The 18,839-nt window shown below is 50.7% G+C and overlaps 1 protein-coding gene across 1 annotated transcript in view; it reads right to left on the minus strand.

Annotated features, from left to right (window-relative positions):
- Positions 1–14,059, minus strand: part of LOC144176042 (A disintegrin and metalloproteinase with thrombospondin motifs like) — a 184,601-nt gene extending 170,542 nt beyond the window's left edge. Inside the window, exons 1-2 of the mRNA XM_077705163.1 lie at positions 14,011–14,059; positions 11,431–11,520 (exon numbers count right to left, since the gene is read on the minus strand). The gene's annotated coding sequence lies outside the window, so the exon portion shown is untranslated. The remainder of the gene's footprint in view (positions 1–11,430; positions 11,521–14,010) is intronic.
- Positions 14,060–18,839: the final 4,780 nt, after the last annotated feature.

The following is an 18,839-nucleotide window of genomic DNA, read 5'->3' on the forward strand; positions in this document are numbered from 1 at the left end:
TGTGGGTGTCCGTGTATGAATTTATGGATGTGAGAAAGGCGCGCCAGCTCTCCCTTTTTGCCTCACGGCCCACACGCTTACCTAATGCCTTCGCTCGTTTGAAAGAAATAAGGTTACAACTTGTGGGGTGTCTACGGAGGATGCCCCACGCCTTGTTCTGGGCCTCCCGCGCACGCTTGCAGTCGTCATTCCACCAGGGCCTTCTCGGGTTGCGCGGGGCTCCAGAGGCCTGGGGTACTGACTTTTTGGCGGCGGCGAGAATGTGCTCCGTGACGAGCTGTGTTGCCTTCTCTACAGGTAAGTGTTATGTCTGTGTAGTGTAGTTGAGATGTCTCTGTGAATATGTTCCAGTTTGCTCTTGCTTCTATAAACTTACAATGGGAAGGGGAACTGCTAGGGCCTTTATCTATGTATGTTAGTGAGGTAGGGAAGTGGTCACTACCATATGGGTTAGTGCCAACATCCCACTCAAGTGATGGAAAGAGTACTGCAGAGCCAATGGCCAAGTCGAGGTGTGAATAAGTGTTATGTGCTATATTATGGTATGTAGGCTTGTTTTTGTTAAATAGGCATGCTCCTGAAGATATTAGAAATTTTTTGATTAGGCGACCTCGGGCATCTGTGCGGTGAGAGCTCCAAAGAGTGTTGTGTGCATTGAGGTCACCTATAAGAATGAAAGGTTCTGGTAGCTGATCTACAAGACCCTCGAAATCGGAGCTTGAAAGCTGGAAATCAGGAGGGATGTAGATGGAGCACAATGTTATTAGCCTATTGAAAATTATGGTTCTAATGGCAATAGCCTCAAGGACAGTCTGTATTTGGATAGGGTGGCATGCCAATGATTTTCGGGCAATGATGGCCACACCACCTGAAGATGTACCACCAGCAGCCCTGTCCTTCCTAAATACCATGTAACTATTCAAGACATTTGTGTGTTTGGAGTTTAAATGTGTTTCTTGTAGACACATCACACTTGGCTGATTGGAAAGCAATATTTCGTAGATATCATCAAGATTGTTAAGGAGGCCTCTACAGTTCCACTGGATGATATTTTCTGTTCCCATTATGTACCTTTAAGAGCTACTGGAATGTGTGTGTGGGTTCATGTTTTGTCTATCGGGGCTTGTATTCTTGGAGCGGGTTTGTTTGGCTTTTCTGTTGGTTTGGACGCCGCAGCCCGTTCCTTGCGGAGCGATGCAGACAGGAACGGTCCGACGTCCATTTCCTCATCAGATGTTCGGGGGGTGTCCGGCGGACCGGGCCCCCTGGACTTGGCACCCTTACGGGTTCCTTTGGTTCCAGCCGCAAGCGCCGTGGGCGGGGCAGGCGGCGGGGCTAGGATGGGCGCTTCTGTGGGCCCTACCGTGTCCATCTCCTCCGTGCCCTCAGGTGTCCCTAGGGCCTGTGGAGAGGACACAGTGAGAGCGGCAGAGCTCCCAGCGGCGATCGCACTCGCCACATTCGCTGGAGTCGCCACACTGGGCGATTCCTGACTACTCTGGACTACCGAAGGCAGTCCGGCAAGAGACGGGGCCCCCGCAGCCTCTACAGGTGTTGTAGAGGCAGCAGGTGGCTGCTCAGCTGGGGGCTGGGACAGCGACACGTCAGCAAGAAGGCTGCACTGTGTTGCCGTGCTGACCAAACACCGCCCCAACCCCCGGCGGGCGGCGTCTGCGTACGATGTGGCCGAAAGCAGCTTGTGCTTTTGGCGCGCTTCTGGATAGGTGATGTTTTCATTTACTTTTATGTGAATTATTTCCTTTTCGGCCTTGAATTGTGTACACGCACGCGAATAAGCAGCGTGCGGTCCGCTGCAATTCGGGCACTTCTGAGTGGTGCTTTCACAAGCTTCTGAGGAGTGACCTGTCTCAGCACAGTTGGCACATGTCAACTTCCCTCTGCATGATTGGGTTCCATGGCCGTATCGCTGGCACTTAAAGCAGCGCCTCGGATTTGGGACATACGGTCGTACGTTGCAGCTAAGAAAACCCACTTTGACCTTTTCTGGAGGCGTTGTGCGATCAAACGTTAGGATTAGATGCTTTGTCGGAATTTCTTGGTTTGCTCTCCGAATTACGATTCGGTTTACTGCAGTTACATGTTGAGGTTGGAGCGCCTCAAGAAGATCTGCTTCCGTCTAAGACTCTAGTTCTTTCTCTGATATGACTCCTTGCGAGGAGTTGAGGGTTCGGTGTGGTGTCACAGTGACAGTCAAGTTGGCCAACGTCGTCTGTTTCAGTAGGTTCTCACCCTGATTTTTCCTTTTTACTTCGACCAGTACATCACCTGAGGCGAGTTTCTTAGCATCATAGTCTGAACCAACAACAGACTCAATGCACTTTGCCAACAGAATTACAGACTTCTTTGCAACAGGAGTGGTTTCTGCAGAGTGAATGACAAGAAATTTGTGGAAATGTTCTGGTTTACCTTTAGCTAGTACTTCGGTGCGGCCCCTTTTAGGGGGCCGATCATTGGATTGGAGGGATAAAGAAAAAGCCATGCGATATTGAAAAAAGCAGGGGACGGGGGTACTTTCTTCTCAAACCTTACCCTGATAGCCTGAGAGGTCCCGGAGCTCCCTGCCTGGTAAACAGACAGGGAGCCCATCCGCCGGAGCTTGACCTGGGCTCCGACGGCCACCGTTTGTGGTTTCTGCCCTTCACCTTACAACTCGTAGCCACGGTAGATTACAGCAAGAGTATGGGGGCTCGGGGTCCGCGGTGTCGCCAACACCGTCACCAAGATTACTCAAGGTGCCCCGTGCGGGGGCAGCGTGGGGGTGGTTTCCCGGCGGTGTCAGCGCGCGTTGGGCGTGCGCAGAGCGTTTTCGCTAGCAGAAAACAACAACACCGATACAGTCTGCATAAGCACGTACCGTTCGCCGTGTATATGATTTGCCACTTTGCTGCTGAGACACGCTCTGATTTTTTTTTTAGTTTTGGGTGGTTCGAATATTTCGAACCATAAAAGTGTCATTCGAATCAAATCGAATACCAAAAAATTCGAATCGAATATTCTAAGTTTCGAATATTCGCACACCCCTACTAAATTTCGATGAAATGAAGTAGCACAAAATTTGTTTGGCACAGCGATCGCAGGTTATTGCGTTAAGACGACGACGCATTACTCACTGGAGGAACAAGCAAGGCAAAAGTGAGTGATGGTGATGGTGATGTGGCTGCGCCCTTTGTAGCGGGTCGCCGCTGCGTGAGATCGCGCGGCGTAGCCAAGAAAAAAACCGAAAGGGAGAAAAAAAATCCCATCATCTTGACGAAGTGAATGATGATGAGAGGAACGAAGCTAAAATGATTATTGGTAAAACTTTGAAACATTCGCCCACACATCATATAAAGACTCGACACGTCAACCTTTCCACCGCTCCGTTGACAAGCCCGTCGACGACGTCGATGTTTGTGGTGATTATGTAGGGCTTGTTTGGGAACGATGACTATCTCCATGGGGAAGTTGGCAAATTCGGTGTGTGATATTTTAGCCACCTTGGCCGTCGCCTTCTGCAGAGCGTCTTGTGTTGCGTACCCCCGGTACGTGTCTTGAGCTCGCAGGCGACGAACGACAACCTCTTCTCCTTCCTCTCCTCTTTGTTGGGTAGCAACGAACGCATTGAACGTTATGACCTCTTCGGCCAATCTTTGGTTGGCCAATCCCTAGGGGGATCCTGCCACAATCATCATCAATGTGCCGTGTGCAATGTGCCGTGTATGGCCGAAACAGGGCCCGAGCAAGAGGGGCGTCGCCCCTAAAAGAAGGAAACTGTTCCTAACACACAAGAATTGACGAGCCTACACTACTAATCCCCGTATTCACAAACCTAACTTAAGTAGAACTTTTCCCTTCGAACACTTTTCGGCGCTTCAACGCGCTTCAAGAACCAAACTTATGCTCGAAGGGCACCTTTTCGCGAACTTATCTGGCAGAAAGTAAGCGCTACTTAAGTTAGCTCCCGACCTTACTTAAGTGAGCCTTTTCCCGACCAACATTGCAGACTACTACGATAGTGAGATTCGAAACAGCGCAAAAAGACGGGACGAGGAAACGACGACACAAGGCGCTGACTAACCTCTTTTCATTGTCGTTTCCTTTTCCCGTCTTTTTGCGCTGTTTCGAATTTCAGTATGCACCACCAACTAGCCCAAACCACCGTTCTAACACAGTTTACTACGATAGCTTGGCTGAGGTGTTCGATTTCACGCGCTGTACGCAAGAAATTGATAAAGCTGTAAACAATAAAGCGCTTTCCGCGAGCAACAACGATCCGCTCACACGCCTGCCGCCCTGATGCTGCCGTGCGCACACCGCGCACCTAACACTGGCCCACCGGCCCGGCCGGCGCGCGGTGCGGCCAGCGAGGGCACCATGGCGCTGCCTCCGCTCGTAGAACGACGCCGGCAGGTGCAGCTACAGTTTGCTGCCGCTTGCCTGAATGGAACTAATCACGCAAACCAAGTTGCGCATGCGAGAAAGGGGATGATGCTGTGGTGAAAAGCCACGTAATATATAATGATTAGTGGTAGTAGCGCAAGCGGCGATGAGTATTCTGCCGCGACGCTGAGCCTAAAGTTTCCTGCGGGTACCGGCTGCGGACGGAGCTGGATGATCCGAGCGCTTCGAAGCTGGCGCTACGGAAGCGTTCTCCGCTATTGGCGCACATGTCAAATCCCGCCCACACGCCGTGTACGGATTGGCGCATCGCGCGCTAGCCTCGTTCGCAGGAGCCTAGAGTGCCTCGAAAAGGGCGCCTTTGATAAGTGCGCCTTAAAGGAGCCATGAAGAGAAAACAAAAGTTTGTTTTATTCGAAAGATTAGGTGTTTCATAGTACCCCAAGCGCTTTCCCAGAAGCAAATGATGCTTTATTCACTGATAAATAAGGCAATTTAAGCCAAAATTTTAAATCTCCCGCTAAAATTGAACATTCCGTGACGTGTACAATGGCGTCATAGAGCCGGTCCATGAAACACATACTTAGTATGTCGACTCCATATAGCACCCACACGCGGGAGTCGATCGAGACGGCGGCCATTTTAAAAATACTAGTAAAACCTAGTGCACCCGCAGCCCTAGTCATGGAATCGCCTGATCCGGAGAACAAAACTCTCGCCGAGGAGCTCGGGCTTGCATTTAACAACCTCACACCACAAAAACGCTCAATGCTTCTAAGTGCACGAGCGGCAAGAGTTGTGGGAAAAGCGGTGGACGTGAAAGCAACCATTCCGCGATAGCCACAACAGACGAACGCCCAGCCGTCGGCACCGCTGCCTCGTCAGCCCCGTCGCGACGGACGAATATAGACTGGTACGTATGTGCCGTATTTTGATTACGGTTAATAATAGTTCAATTTCAGTAGCAGTATCACTTATGCCAGTTGGCCGGTGTCGTGTATGGAAAGCCGTTCGCGCGAGCTCTCTGCTTCGACCAGAAAGATACGAGCGTCAATGCGCGGTGTTTACGGCATTTTTTTCCCCAAGGTCAGAGCGATTTGACGAAGTCGGCAACGAGCGCCAGCATGTTCCAGGAGTGAGCTAACGTAAGGGTCCCTGCCGTAACTGAACAAACTGAAGTTTTCAGTGGTTGTAAACTGGAAACGAGCTCGTAACGACAGCAGCAAACCAACACCATTCGAAACTTACGCGACGACTGGCACTATCTCGTCGCTTCTTGCTGTTCCTTACTCCCCTCGTTTCTATTTTTACCTTTGCTGGTTGGCGATATGACGGCCAACCTCCTGTGAAGGGATTACGATACGAAGCAAGGTCGCGGCTGTGCGTGCTGGAACGGTTCGTTGGCCCCGAAGAGCCTCGAACCCGAAAATTCGTCTGCGCGACGGCGAGATGTCGAGCTCGGCCGGCGCGCTAGTTTCGTACTCATTGGCGCACACGCTTGCGAGTTCGTTCGGACCTTCAACCGTTTACTCCACCGTTCTTTGTCATAAAAAGAATGTGCAGTATGTTTCACGGGCATTTAGCTCGCTATGCAAGCTGTAAGCCCTGCCTAACATGCGTTTGCTTTTGCCGGCCTCCGCCAATCGCAGAGCTTAGCCCATGTGACGGCATAGGTTCTGTTGCGGGAAATGAGCTGGTGGGTCGCATGACCATTCCCGTTTTTCGTAATTATGTAGCTTATTTGAGCGAAGTTTGCGTTATAAGTGGTGTTGTTATGGTTCTAACGAGGCAATCTTTCGAATGAACCAAACTTGTGTTTTCTCTTCATGGCTCCTTTAAGGAAGGTTTGTGAAACGCAAAGCGGTCTTTTCTCATTCTGGTCCTTTTCCGACACTCACGAAAGACATGAGTTAAGTATGCTTTCTGAATACGGGGGTTAGTCCTCCATGTCGCAACACGCTCCGTACTGCTCCGTGCTGCCACCCTTGTTCCAGCCTTCTCTCCGTCGCAACGCCGCATGTCGCCACCAGGCAGGCCTCAAGGCGTCGTTTCGCATTGTCCACCCACGCAGCCCCCCCCCCCCCCCCCCCTTCAGCCTGTTCAAAACCGGGAGCTGCTGACAGGGTTTGGCTCTCGGGGGCAGGTGTAACCGCAGGGCATTCGAGGACGATGTGGCTGGTGGTCTCTTCTGCAGCTCCACAGGTGCAGCAAGTTGTGTCAAGCCCGGCAGTAAACTTCGCCCGCCACACACGTGTCGGCAGCACGCCGAGACTGGCCTCTGCCAGCAGGCCCTTGCCCAGGGAAATATCAAAAACTTCTCCCGGCCGATGGTCGTCTTGGTGGCGCAATACAGGTCCAGAGAGGGCTTCGCCTTTGCACCTTAGAGCCACTCCCTCGTCTCCACTTTTGTCACCTGAGCCCGGATCCTGGCCTCCCTCGTGCTCGCGGGCTGTGCGGCAGCTGACGCGATAGACTCAGGCGATACCTCATAACGGCGCCGCACATTCGCCGTCCGTAGGGTCCACCATGTCGATATCCCAAAATAGATGGTGTGGATCAGGGTCTGGTGGGCCAGGTTAGTGTCGGGAAGCCGGAGAAGCCTGCCTTCGTAGCTCAATTTTGCCACTGCTTCCCACGCCGTAAATGACGACCAACCCAGGTCCCCCTGGATGCCCTCCACCGGAGTGTTCTTGTGGATGCCCAAGGCCATTCTGCCTGCGTCTCTATGTCTCCTCTCTAAGAATTCACGCGTTCCAGCAGAGAGGGACAGCGTGGCATTAGCGTAGGTCAGCTCTGGAACTGCCACCAGCATCCACAAGGCACGTAGCACCTTTTGGCGGTTGGAAGGCCAAAGTGCTTGCCGGCTTAGAAATCCTTTGTTTCTGGCAGCTTTGGTCTTGATGTGCCGCTTGTGTGTTGCCATGTAATCCGGTCCTGTGCTCAAGTGCACGCCCAGGTACTTCGCCGCTCTCGTCATGTGCACCGTGTCCCCCGGCAGTGCCCATGTCCGCTGATGTACCTGTGCCGTGCCCCATACCATCACCATACACTTAGCGTGGCTAAACCGCAATTGTAGCTTCGCCGTCTCTGTGCCACAGATGTCTAGCAGGTGTTGCAGCTCTTCCAGCGATCCTGCCATGACGGCGAAGTCATCTGCGTACACCAGGATTCGGATTCAATGGACAAACTGCTGCTCCTCTGTCCGGTGTTCCAGCCGGCAACCACTCCCCGAAATCTCCAACTGGTGCGTCACCTATGCCACATACAGCATGAAAAGAAGTTGGGAGAGAGGACATCTCTACCGCAGACCGCGTGGTATGTCAACAGGCGCCGTAGTCTCGCCACCCCATTCAACTTGTGCCGTGATGTCTCCAGACAGTGCCTGGAGCAGGTAGAGATCTGAGTCGTCCAGGCCATGTTCCCGGAGCAGCTCCCATAGGAGCTCCCGATTTACCCGATCGTATGCCTTGGAGATATCCAGGAACATCACATAGAGCGGGCTCCCGGTCTACAGGGCGATTTCTATGCACTGCGTAAGAACAAACAAGCTGCCTTTAATGCGTCTGCCGACCCGGAAACCTGCCTGCAGCTTCCCTAAGACACCTTTGCGTTGGGCCCAGCGCTGCAGCCGGCTCTTCACAACCTGCATGGCCATTCGCTACAACACCGGAGTGATGGCTATAGGTCTGCAGTTGTTGAGGTCCATCCTATCCCCAGTACCTTTATACAAGAAGCGAACCCTACTGCGCTTTCAGTCCCGAGGAATCTCTGCGTCCACTAGGACCTGTGACAGCAAGTCCCCCACTCTCGCACCCTGGCTTTCGAGCCCAACGCCTTGATGAGATTCATGGGAATGCCATCCACCCCCAAGGCCGTTCCCGCGTCCAGTCTTCGTGTAGCTTGCTTGAATTCGGTGCCCGTGGCAGGTCGGCTGGCAGAATGCTGTCGTTGTGGACGGCGGAAGTTCTCCCAGTCCGCTGCGCCACCTGTTCGCCGGGTTCACTCGGGGAGATCCCTATGTCCTCGTATCGTTGGAGCGCGCGCAGCCATTCGTCGAGCAGAGGCACGCAAGCCGCTCCCTCCCATGTCTGTTCGTCCCCTGATGCGCGGAGTCGGCCCTGTGGAGCTGTTCTACTCCCCGATCGAATGTGGCGCTAGCAACTTTGGGGTGCCTGCCTCCCCGCGCGCTGTAGATCGGCCAGAAAACGCTGGTTCAGATCCCTTATTCGAGAGAGAGAGAGAAACACTTTATTGGTGAGTCATCGGGTTCAGGTTGGGGGGGGTGGCCTCAGCCCAAATGGCCGAAGCGACCTGTAGTGCCCGTTGCGTCAGGGTCCGTTGATCTACGGGGCAAGAGCTACCCAGGGCCTGCTCCGAGTGGGTGGGGGTGGGGAAGGGGGTAGGGGTCCGCGGTGCACTCGCTTATTCGAGATTGCACGAGAGCTGCCGCCTCTCGCTTACGCGCTAGAAATTCTGCCCACTCACCCGTTGTGGCTTCATGATCCGTGTGCTTCCTGGGCCGCCGGTGCAGGTGGCTGGCTTCACGCCGGCGCTTAATGGCCACCGTCACTTCGGCCGTCCACCACGCCTTCACCCGATGCCGGCCTTTCTTCTGTGTAGAGCACTGCGCCAGTGCTCCATGGAGCGCAGCTATCATCTGTTCATATGTTGCATTTCATCCACCCTGTCTTCCAGCACAGATGCCATCCTTTAAAGGCCATGTCCACTCGGTCTTCGCGGTCCACTTTGAGGAGGCGATGGCACACTCTGCTGATGCTGCCAAAGAAGAGACGAAAACGGTTGTGGTCGCTGGCTATATTGCCTTCCCCGTCCTCGTCTATGACCATCATGTCTAATGACTCATATAGCGTCTCAGACATGAGGCAGTAGTCAATGCATGGTGTCCGATCACGCACCGTTCACGTGACTGCCCCTTGGCACTTGTCCGTCAGATCAACCACGACTAGGTTCTCTCTCCTCGCCATGACCTACAGCAGTCTTCCATTCGCGTCCATGTAGCCATCTAGCTCTTCGTCGTGGGCATTGAAATCCCCACTATCATAACTTCATACTGGCTGCGGAGCTCCTGCATGTCTGCGCTGAGGCAGACACTAATTTCCTCGTCCTTCTCACGCCCCGCCCCCGTCCACCAGTACACTTTGGCCAGGGCCACTGGTTTGTCGGCTACACTGCCCGCTATCCACATATGCTCCGGATAGGTAGGCTTCTTTCTTGTCCATTCATGGGGACTCGCACAGACATCCTATCCCACCTCCTCGCCTTTCATTAGCCTGCTGGTTGCACCCCTCTCAATGCATGTCAGGATCTGCTGGGAGGACGTCCTCATCTCGAAGGTGTGTTTCAACGACTGCAAACACCGCTAGCCGATGGATCCGCATGTCCTTCGTAAGCTCGGCCCATTTTGACTCTTTCCTTGCTCCCTGCATGTTGAGGAAACCTAGCTGCAGAGCTCTGCCCTGTCGCTTTCGCCGTAGGCCTCTGCGTTTGCGCCGTCGGCTGACAAAATCTCGTGGAAGCATTCCTTCTACGGGGGCGGTCACCAAATCCTCCAGCTGGGCTACTTCCTCGGGGAGCCCCACTGCCCTAGTCTGCCCTCCATTTGCAGAAAAGCTTGCTTCCGTGCCTCTACGATCGACACATCTAGGTGTCTGGCCGGCCTCTGATCGTGCCGGAAACGTCTGGAGGGGCGCAGCCCTAAAAAACACAGAATCGCCGGCTGAGCCGCTGTCCTAGGACCTCTGCTTTGCTTGTACTGTATCCTGTGCCCTGCGTCCCCGATTCTGTCACTCGGCCTGTGGTAATGAACTCCACTTTCCCTCCCAGTTCTTTGCAGGTCACCCTCATCTAACTGTTCCATTGCTCGCAACGACTGGAAATGCTCTCATCCGGGCCTGACTTTCCAGGCAAAGCCTGGATCACCAAGTGGTACTGCGGTCCTCGCCTCATCCATTCCATCAACTTGGAGCGGAAAGCCTGCACCAGTGTGTTGAGTTCTATGTCGGTGCGCCCGATTTCCCTCAGACCAGCCTGGATGACTACAATGGCTTCCGAAACACTCCAGAGGTCTGTAGGCCCATCTACCAGTTCCGCTACCTCGCGGATCATGGCGTCCTGCTGGATCCTGAACTGGACGTGGTCATTCCACTGGGTGGTCCGGATAACGTGGGGTTTTAGACGTCAGGCAAACACAAACGCCCACCTGTCCCGTTTCACCCGCGGTGGGGAACTCTTCTTGCGCGTCGGCTCAGATTGCTCTTGGGGCATTAGCTGGGGGCCTCCTCAGTCTCAGTAGGTTGTTTCGGTCTCCGCGCCTTCTGCTTCTCGCTCGACTCCCTCCCCTCGGCTTCATCCATAAACTGCATCGGCCGATGCTCTGAGTGTCCAACTCCCACCTCCTGCCTGCCACCCGAAACAGCCAGCAGTTGAGTGCTCCTGCCGACCCTGTCCCCCGTCATTGAGAGATGGAGAGCCCTACTGCCAGGGGAAGCGGGCTCACCAGCAGCCCCACCAGCGTCGTGGTGTTGGCAGCCTCCATTCCCCCGTACTTAACCATTTGAGGCATTCAGTCACGGTCCGTCGTCCGGCCTTCGACTACGGGCCTGACTAAATCATTGTTGCATACGTGTAAAACGTACTGCCTGGTTTCTCAATACTCACGTTGATGTGTTACCTTGCCTATAGTTTTACAACCGCTGGTCTGTGTCAAGCCCTCGATTACAAGCTGACTTGTACATGGCATGCTACACCAATCGAAATAGTTCGCATGAATGGCTAGAAAATTCCGCCGTCCAAGAACGTCCTGAAAGTGTACTCTACTCTCCGTCATCAGGTTTGGGAATACGCCTTGGTGCTCTGGAATGGCATGCGGAATTCTTACCTGATAAAGTGTAAAATAACTTCCTACCATTAGGTACAACCCCTTTTCGCGTCTCACCCTCCTGCCTCAAAAATGCCTTACAGGGACACTGTATAAAATTTACTTGTTGCAGTTATAAAGTGCAAGGCCCTTACCACTTCAAGTCCGTTTTCTTCAGAAATGACGACCGAAGCCAAGGTCTTTTTGTCATGGTAAAGGCCCTCTTCTAGAACTTCGCCGTCGAGCTACGAAAAAAGCAGGGATGACTCAGCCGCAGATTCCATAACTACATCACCGTTTAGTCTAGCTCCGCAGTTGAAACGACGCAAGGTAAGGCTGAATTAGCGTGGGAAAGATTTATAGCACTCAGAGCGACAAAACACAGAACACAGTTTCCTTTCGTACGAACGCGCACACAAGAGCTAAACAAGTCAGCACAAGCAGAAATGTGACACGCTTAGAAAAGTGAATGCGGCTACGCGGCAAATGCATAACACAAAAAGAGACATTTCAACTCATTTACACAAACTACAGAGGAAAAGGGTATGTAAGAGAAACAAGGGTCAGACTCGAGCACGCGGCACTTGGCATCTGTACGTCGAAAGTGTTATTTACCGCAAGCATATTTTAATTTGCATACCAGAAAAGCAACGCTACGTCAGGAAACTTCTGCTAGCGTACTGACCAGGCGGCTCGCATGCTCTTTTTAGAAAGATGGAGTGCTTGTTTGATCGAACGCTTTCTGGTTGCCTTGTGTGGCCACTGATACACATGCACGCGGAAAGGAAATTCTGCACACAGCGTTTTCGTCGCATGCTGTGCATTTGGACCTGTACACCTCTGGGGATGCATTTTCACGAAAGCATTCTACTTCAGGACACAGTTTATTGTTAATGTTTGCCAAGAACACCACACGGTATACCCCCCGCCTTTTAATTAAACTGTGCAATATATAGCGCAATTTTCTACCTAACTTGCAGGACTAGAATGGCCCTAACCTACTCTGCTACATCGCAATCTGTCTTTCAACAAAATTTATGTATAGTTTTTAGTCACCCACGGATAAAGCCCGATGTGAGCAAGCCGAGGCGAATTGCAAAACGTTTCTCAACTCCGAAATAATGGGGAGCGGATATGTGAAAGGGCTAGTGAGAGTAAGCTACATTGTGGTCGTCCCGTACCAGTGGCGGGTTAGTCCAGTCAAGGACTGTCTGATGGCACCTGGCCGTCAGCGCCCAATTCTGTAGCTTGAGCGAGGAGCATCGACGCCGACTGGTAAATGCAGGGTTGGAATTGGGAGGGACGCCTGGGCGTGTCCTACAGCGTTCATTACAGCCTTCCTGCTATGGGAAAAGATACGCTGAGGTGAGTATTGGCTGGCGAATATTTTATGCCAGAGCGTGCTGTACGTGGTAGAAGTTGACAAAGTAGGATTATATCCTCCAGGGTAAGTTGCTACTGTTGGTGAGGAAACTGTGGCTGGTTAGTGGCTAGTGGTAAGTCAGTATGGGTTAGGCATGTAGTGGGTGGAGGCGGCTGATATGAAGTAATGCCTATCCGCAATGTCCCGAGGTACTGCTTGTCAAGACGCGGTGTGTGGCCCTTCATTGACGACTGTATGGTTCACCTGGTGGCCAGAGAAGGAAGAGGTCGGGTGGGTGAGTCAGCTTCTTGGAAATATGGAAAGGTGCGGGATATGGAATGCCTATTAAAATGGTAAGACAGCTTGTGAGTCCGTCAGTATGGTGAGGTAGTCCCTGTTTTGTGGTGTGGTTGCTTCCATGTTAATGGCTGCTTCGGCCATGGTGGTGTCCGTGCTGCGTATTATAATAATGGCTATTGTTTAAAGCTTATTATTCCGCACGGAGATTGCGTAGCCCTTCGTGATTACATAGGGAGAGCCATTTGTGTTGGGGGCCAACTTTTTATCTCTGATGCGCACAATGACGAATTTGGGTAACCCAGATGGGTTTCCATGTAGATAAGTGAGATGCGTGTTCTGCACTTGCAGACCGTAGGTGATAAATACTCAAGCGGGCAATGTTCGCGCGCCCAGCATTGATAAGTTAAAGTCGTTGAAATAAGAAATCTTAGTTGCAGCCCTCTTCCTGCCTGTTTCCTTATTCTTGCGCATTCCTTAAACCCCGCTGTGGCGCCACAAAGTTAGATTACTAACTCTTCCAACTGTTTTCCTTCTGGGCGGCAGTGTGTGATAAAATGTAGGGCTTGTGAAGCTGCCTAGAGCAGCTTTTCTCCCGACAATTTCGCTGCCAAATCAGGTATATGTTTTTATGAAGATGAGTCAATTTAAATTTCAGGTGTCTCTTTGGCGAATCAAGAGCAGCCACAGAATACCATGCGCGTGACCTACGAAGGATCAAGTTTCAAGCAAATTGAGGTGGGAGTGCCGTTTCGGTCAGGGCGACAGCAAGACGGCTACCCCTCACGCTGTAGGACCAAGGACCATTTCCCGTGACTGAAGGGTGTGCCGGTGGCGTAGAGCGTGGGCAGCGAGGTGTCGTCACGTTGTAGGAGCAAGGTCTGCTGAAGCCGCTCCCACTCCCAAGTCCCTGGCCACCGGATCAACATCCAGGTGCGAAACCTCTACACCAGGCAAATCTGCCTGGAAGGGTAGGGGTCGTCGTGGTCGGGTAGGGGTAGGGGTCGTGGGGTCGTCCTGTATGCGTATATGGATGGCATTGCGTAGAACCTCAAAAGCTTAGTGGAAGGCCTACCGTGAAGTTGTTATGTCTGCACCCGATTAACTGCCTAGATTTTTCAGCATAACGTGCCTGTGAAAGGAGAAAAAAGGCCTCATTAATCACAGATAAAAGTATGTCCGTTGAATAAATGGAGTCGGCTACCAGTTGCCCCTTTGTTGTGGTACGCCATACGTTGGCCAGACAGGATGGAGCCTCAATCATAGCTACATAAACATAACAGAGTACAGAAACGCACAGAAGGAAACCTGGCCATATCATTGCCACGAGTGGGGCTAGAAGCCTCTGTTCTATCTCTTCTATGCGTGTACTGCTCTGTTTCAAACGATGTTGAGCGAACACTAGATATTGTTGAGCCAGCAGAAATGTAGCGCAATGGTGAATGCTCCCTATCTTTGATTGCGAAGGAGCTGGCCTCCTTGTGAGGGCGGGTGTGGCAGGGCGCGTGTTGGTGCACTGCGCAATTGTGGGTGGCCCCTTTATGTTTATGCTAGTGTGTTCCCTTTATATTTATATGAGGCGGTTTTTTTCGAAATGACTCAGATCCACCTAACGCGAATTTGTGAAAAGAGACTAAGTTTGTCACGGGACCTAAATGGAACGCCGTCAAAGCTATAAAATGATGTATTTTACATGTCAGCTAGAGGAAGTTTATGGCAACAAACAATTAAAAATTATGCCATTAATATCAGCACCATGACCTCGGATTTAGCTCATATTGAATTCATATAAAACTCAATTGAAATAATTGAATTCAATTCATATTGAATTCATACGAATTCAAGCTGATGCAGAACTTTTATAAAAACTTTGTTTAAATTGACTTTTAAGCATGGTGCGATTGAGATTTGTCGGAAAAGGCGTAAAAATTTGCAACAGAGCTTCAACAATAGTAGAAATATACATGGCGAGCCGGTGAGTCCTCTTGTCATCATTACAGCACTTTTCGTATTCTTCCCTAGGATAATTTTCTTGGGCACACCTTAACGCACTCACGAAGTCGGGAAGCCCTTCATTACTTTGTCATAAATTTCCAAAAAGCACCACAAAAAGGTTGCTCATATCTTGTTCGTCACCTTAATGAATTGGTTCGTACTCTCAAAATGGGGAGGGGAGGGATCTGTTAGGGCTAGTAAGCGGCGGCTATTTATTTAAGTACTAGAATGGTAAATATGGGAGTAAAAAAAATAAATATAACCGGAGTTACTTGTAGGGTTGGGTAAGATGAAATGAAATCATTGTATCACATCTCTCAGTTTCATCTGTTTTACTTCTTCTCTTCACCTATTGTTGACAACTGGGGACACTTATCTCCGCGTCAACGCTTATCTCCTAATTGCCATCTGAATTCATAATAAGCCAGCTCCAAAAAGCACAAGAAAAAATTCCGGAAGCACTCACGAAACAGTCTGAAGAGTCAATTCAAAAGAAAACTCCCGTTGGGCTAATGAATTTGGCTCATTTTAATCCGTGAAACAGCAGGATCTGGCTCATTTTTCGTACGAACTACGATCTGCGTACGCGTTTTCACGTCGTTATCTCAACTATTTTCTCGCCACCTCTTTTCTAGGGGAAATTTGCCGATCTTTTCTTATCACTGCAGTTTTATCCGACTTAGTTTTGGTTTCTGGGTATGGCTCATTTAGAAAAAAAATCGCCTGAATATGTCCCTTCGCGATAATAAAATTCGGTTGAGCCGGTCCTTGTTTGCCACCTCCTTCGTCTTTTTTGCGTCGCATAACAGTGATCCAAAGATAAAATTGCACTCTCACAATCCCTATTGTCGCGCCCATAACCATATACATATACCTACATCAAAATGTATATGTATAGACACGTAGATTAAAGGAGAGAGAGTGTGTGTGTATCCCTGTGTGCGTGAGTGCATGTGTGTGCGTGTGCGCGTGCGAGCGTGTTTAAACGCGCCAGTTGCAAGCATGGCACTCTTACGGTGTAAAGGCCGTCTTTATGCGCTTGCTATGTGTTATAACGATCATCGAATGATCCATTAAATGATTCATTGATTCTGTATGACCATTTTGACCCTTAAGTTGTCGCTGAGTTTTCAAGTAAAACATTTGATTTGTCATTTATGACACCTGCTACACGTAGTATGCTTGGACTAGATACTTTGCAATATAAATAGGAGAGCTGTCTATCGAGATTGCAAGTTTGGCAGAAAAGGGCGTTGTACAATAAAGCGCGCCAAACATTTGCATTAGGAGGGTTAGGTTTGGGAAGGTCAGGACAATACTGTTCTCGCGGCTAATTATTAGAACGTAACCGCTGTATTAGGGGTTTCTAATGTTCCCGAAGAAAACAGATTTATTACCAAACAAATTTTTAAGCGAGTGCTACTGCGTAAGCTTGGTCATGTCATCTGGCCATCCAAGCAGAAATAGCATGTGATGGTTGAACATAAAACAATTGCAGTTGTGGTCAGTTAGTCATTGAGCATGGACACCAGTTACTGGGATGTAGCACCAATCGAAACACCATGAAATGAAGAAGTATAGAATAATGTTTTTGCTGCTCTTACATAGGTGTGTTGCATGACATGTCCTTGGTAAGTCCGCAGCAAAAACTCTTCCCCTACAACCGAACTTTTTTCCAAGTTCAGGGTTAAGTCCTGGTTTATTTTAAGAATTTTTCCGCCGTTCTCACTGCGGCGTTCAACAATTTCCGGAAAGACAACTGTCTGCCCTGTAAAGACTACAAACAAACAAACACGTGTTTAAAAGTTTGAACAGCTGAATGTATAACAGTGTTTATTGACTTCATAGTTGGTTGGCCTCGTAAGCAGAAATTGATTTGCTTATGCGTTTTTCTTCCAGTGTGAATATCCCATTCAGGCATTTCAGCGACGTATCTTATTATCAAAGAATCTGTATTCGGTCAGTCTTGTATTTAGAGCGAATACGTGAGGATTAAGAAGCTAAAATCCGGGAACCAGCTCTAAAAACATCAAAAAGACGCCTGCAAAGCACTTTACGTCAGCCTTCGGGGAGTTCAAGTAACCGACCACTGGGTACAGCGCATCTGCTCTTGTAGTTACAAATTCAGAATCGTTCGGTGAAACCGGAGAGAGAATAAACGTTTATTTAAATCAACAGGGGGGGATTGTGCTGAAGCTTGAAAGAGGCGTCCTCAGTCGAGGATGCTTCGAGCGCGGGCAGCATCGACAGCCTTTTGAGCCAGCCGAAGCTGGTCGTCTAGGCTGGTGCTCGCCAAGGCGCTCTCCCAAAGCTCGACAGTGGAAAGTTGCAGGTTGGGAGGAATCAGTGGAGATTGGTCACATCCTCCGACCATATGGCGTAGCGTTCCGGGCTCTCCGAAAAATCGGCTAAGCGGAGAGTTCTGTCCGTCGAAAAGGTGATGCCGGATAGGCTGGGGGAATGTATTAGTCTGGAGAGCACGTAAAGGACGTTCGTGCTCTCGGGGTAGAGATTTGGGGGGGGGGGGGGGGGGGGGAGCGAGTGTCTGGCGCGACAGCCTGTAGTGCTGCGTGAATATCGGCCTAAGAGGTCAAGGGTTGCATGCGCTCGGGTTCGGCAACGCTGCTATCGGCGCCCGCTCGGTGGGCCAATTCTCGAGCGGTGGCGTCCGCCGCCTCGTTTTCAGTGATACCGTGATGTGCCGGAGCCCATGCAATCCAGATTAGCCTCTTCAGGGGCTGCTGCTGGATGATGCGTAGAGTTGTGTGAACGTCCCCTAGCGAAATTCCGACAAGCGTGCTGTGAGTCGGTGACAATGACCGCTGCATTACTTTGTACGACGGCGAGGGCGATTGCTACTTCCTCTGCTTGTATAGTATTGTCGCCGGCAAGCGAGAGGCTGCAACGGTGCTTGTTTTCGACGACTACAGTGGAAACCGCCGCGGACCTACCCGGATAAGACGCAGCGTCCGTATACGCTGTTGTTGGTTGATTGCCACAGATCTTGTATATGGCTTTTGCTCTGGCTTCCCTCCTGTCAACGTGGTACACCGGTTGCATATTACGGGGCAGGGGGTTTGCCATGATGTTTTTACGGACGTCGTGCGGTACGTTTCCCGTGAGTGCAGGTGGGTGGTCGAGTGGAGCCGAGAGCCTCAGGCGTGAGAGGATCGCCCTCCCCGTTTGCGTAACCCCCAGCCTCGCTCTTTGGTTGGTTAGATGAGCCTCAATTAGCTCCTCGGCAGTTTTGTGAATGCCGAGCCGAAGAAGTCTTTCGGTGGAGGTGGAGACCGGAAGTCCGAGTGCTTGTTTATAGGTCTTGCGGATCATCGTGTTGACCTTCTGTGTCTCGGTGATGTTGAGCAGAGTGTATGGCAACACGTATATAATCCTCGACACGACAAAAGCCTGGACGAGCCGAAGCAGGTCCACCTCTCCCATGCCACGGGTTTTCGTGGTGATCCGGCGTATCATGTGAGTCACCGATCGGTCATTGTCTTGAGTTTGGCAATGAGTTGTGAGTTGGTCTTGTTTGCTTGAAAGGTCATTCCGATAACATTTATTTATTCATTTATTTATTTATCTATTTATTTAACATAATTTCAAGGCCCGAAGGCATTACAGAAAGGATTGGGTGAACAAAAATATTTAAAAAATGTGCAAGGTACAAAGAAATCTTTCAACACGGCGTTTCATGAATGATGGTTTTGAATGTGTTGGTATCCAGGATGGCGGCGACGGTGGCGGGAAGGTGGTTCCATTCTTTGCTTGTGCTTGGGATGAATAAATTGCTACAAAGTTTAGTACGCGAAGACGGCACACCAACTTTGAAATGGTGGTCAACGCGAGATGAAATGTATGATGGTGGGTGATTGGTATTGGATGGTGGTATATTTTATGAAAAAGTGA

This window comes from Haemaphysalis longicornis, unplaced genomic scaffold (assembly GCF_048455015.1).
Source record: "Haemaphysalis longicornis isolate Haplotype H1 unplaced genomic scaffold, Haemaphysalis longicornis Haplotype H1 scaffold_3, whole genome shotgun sequence".
Classification (NCBI taxonomy): Eukaryota; Metazoa; Arthropoda; class Arachnida; order Ixodida; family Ixodidae; genus Haemaphysalis; species Haemaphysalis longicornis.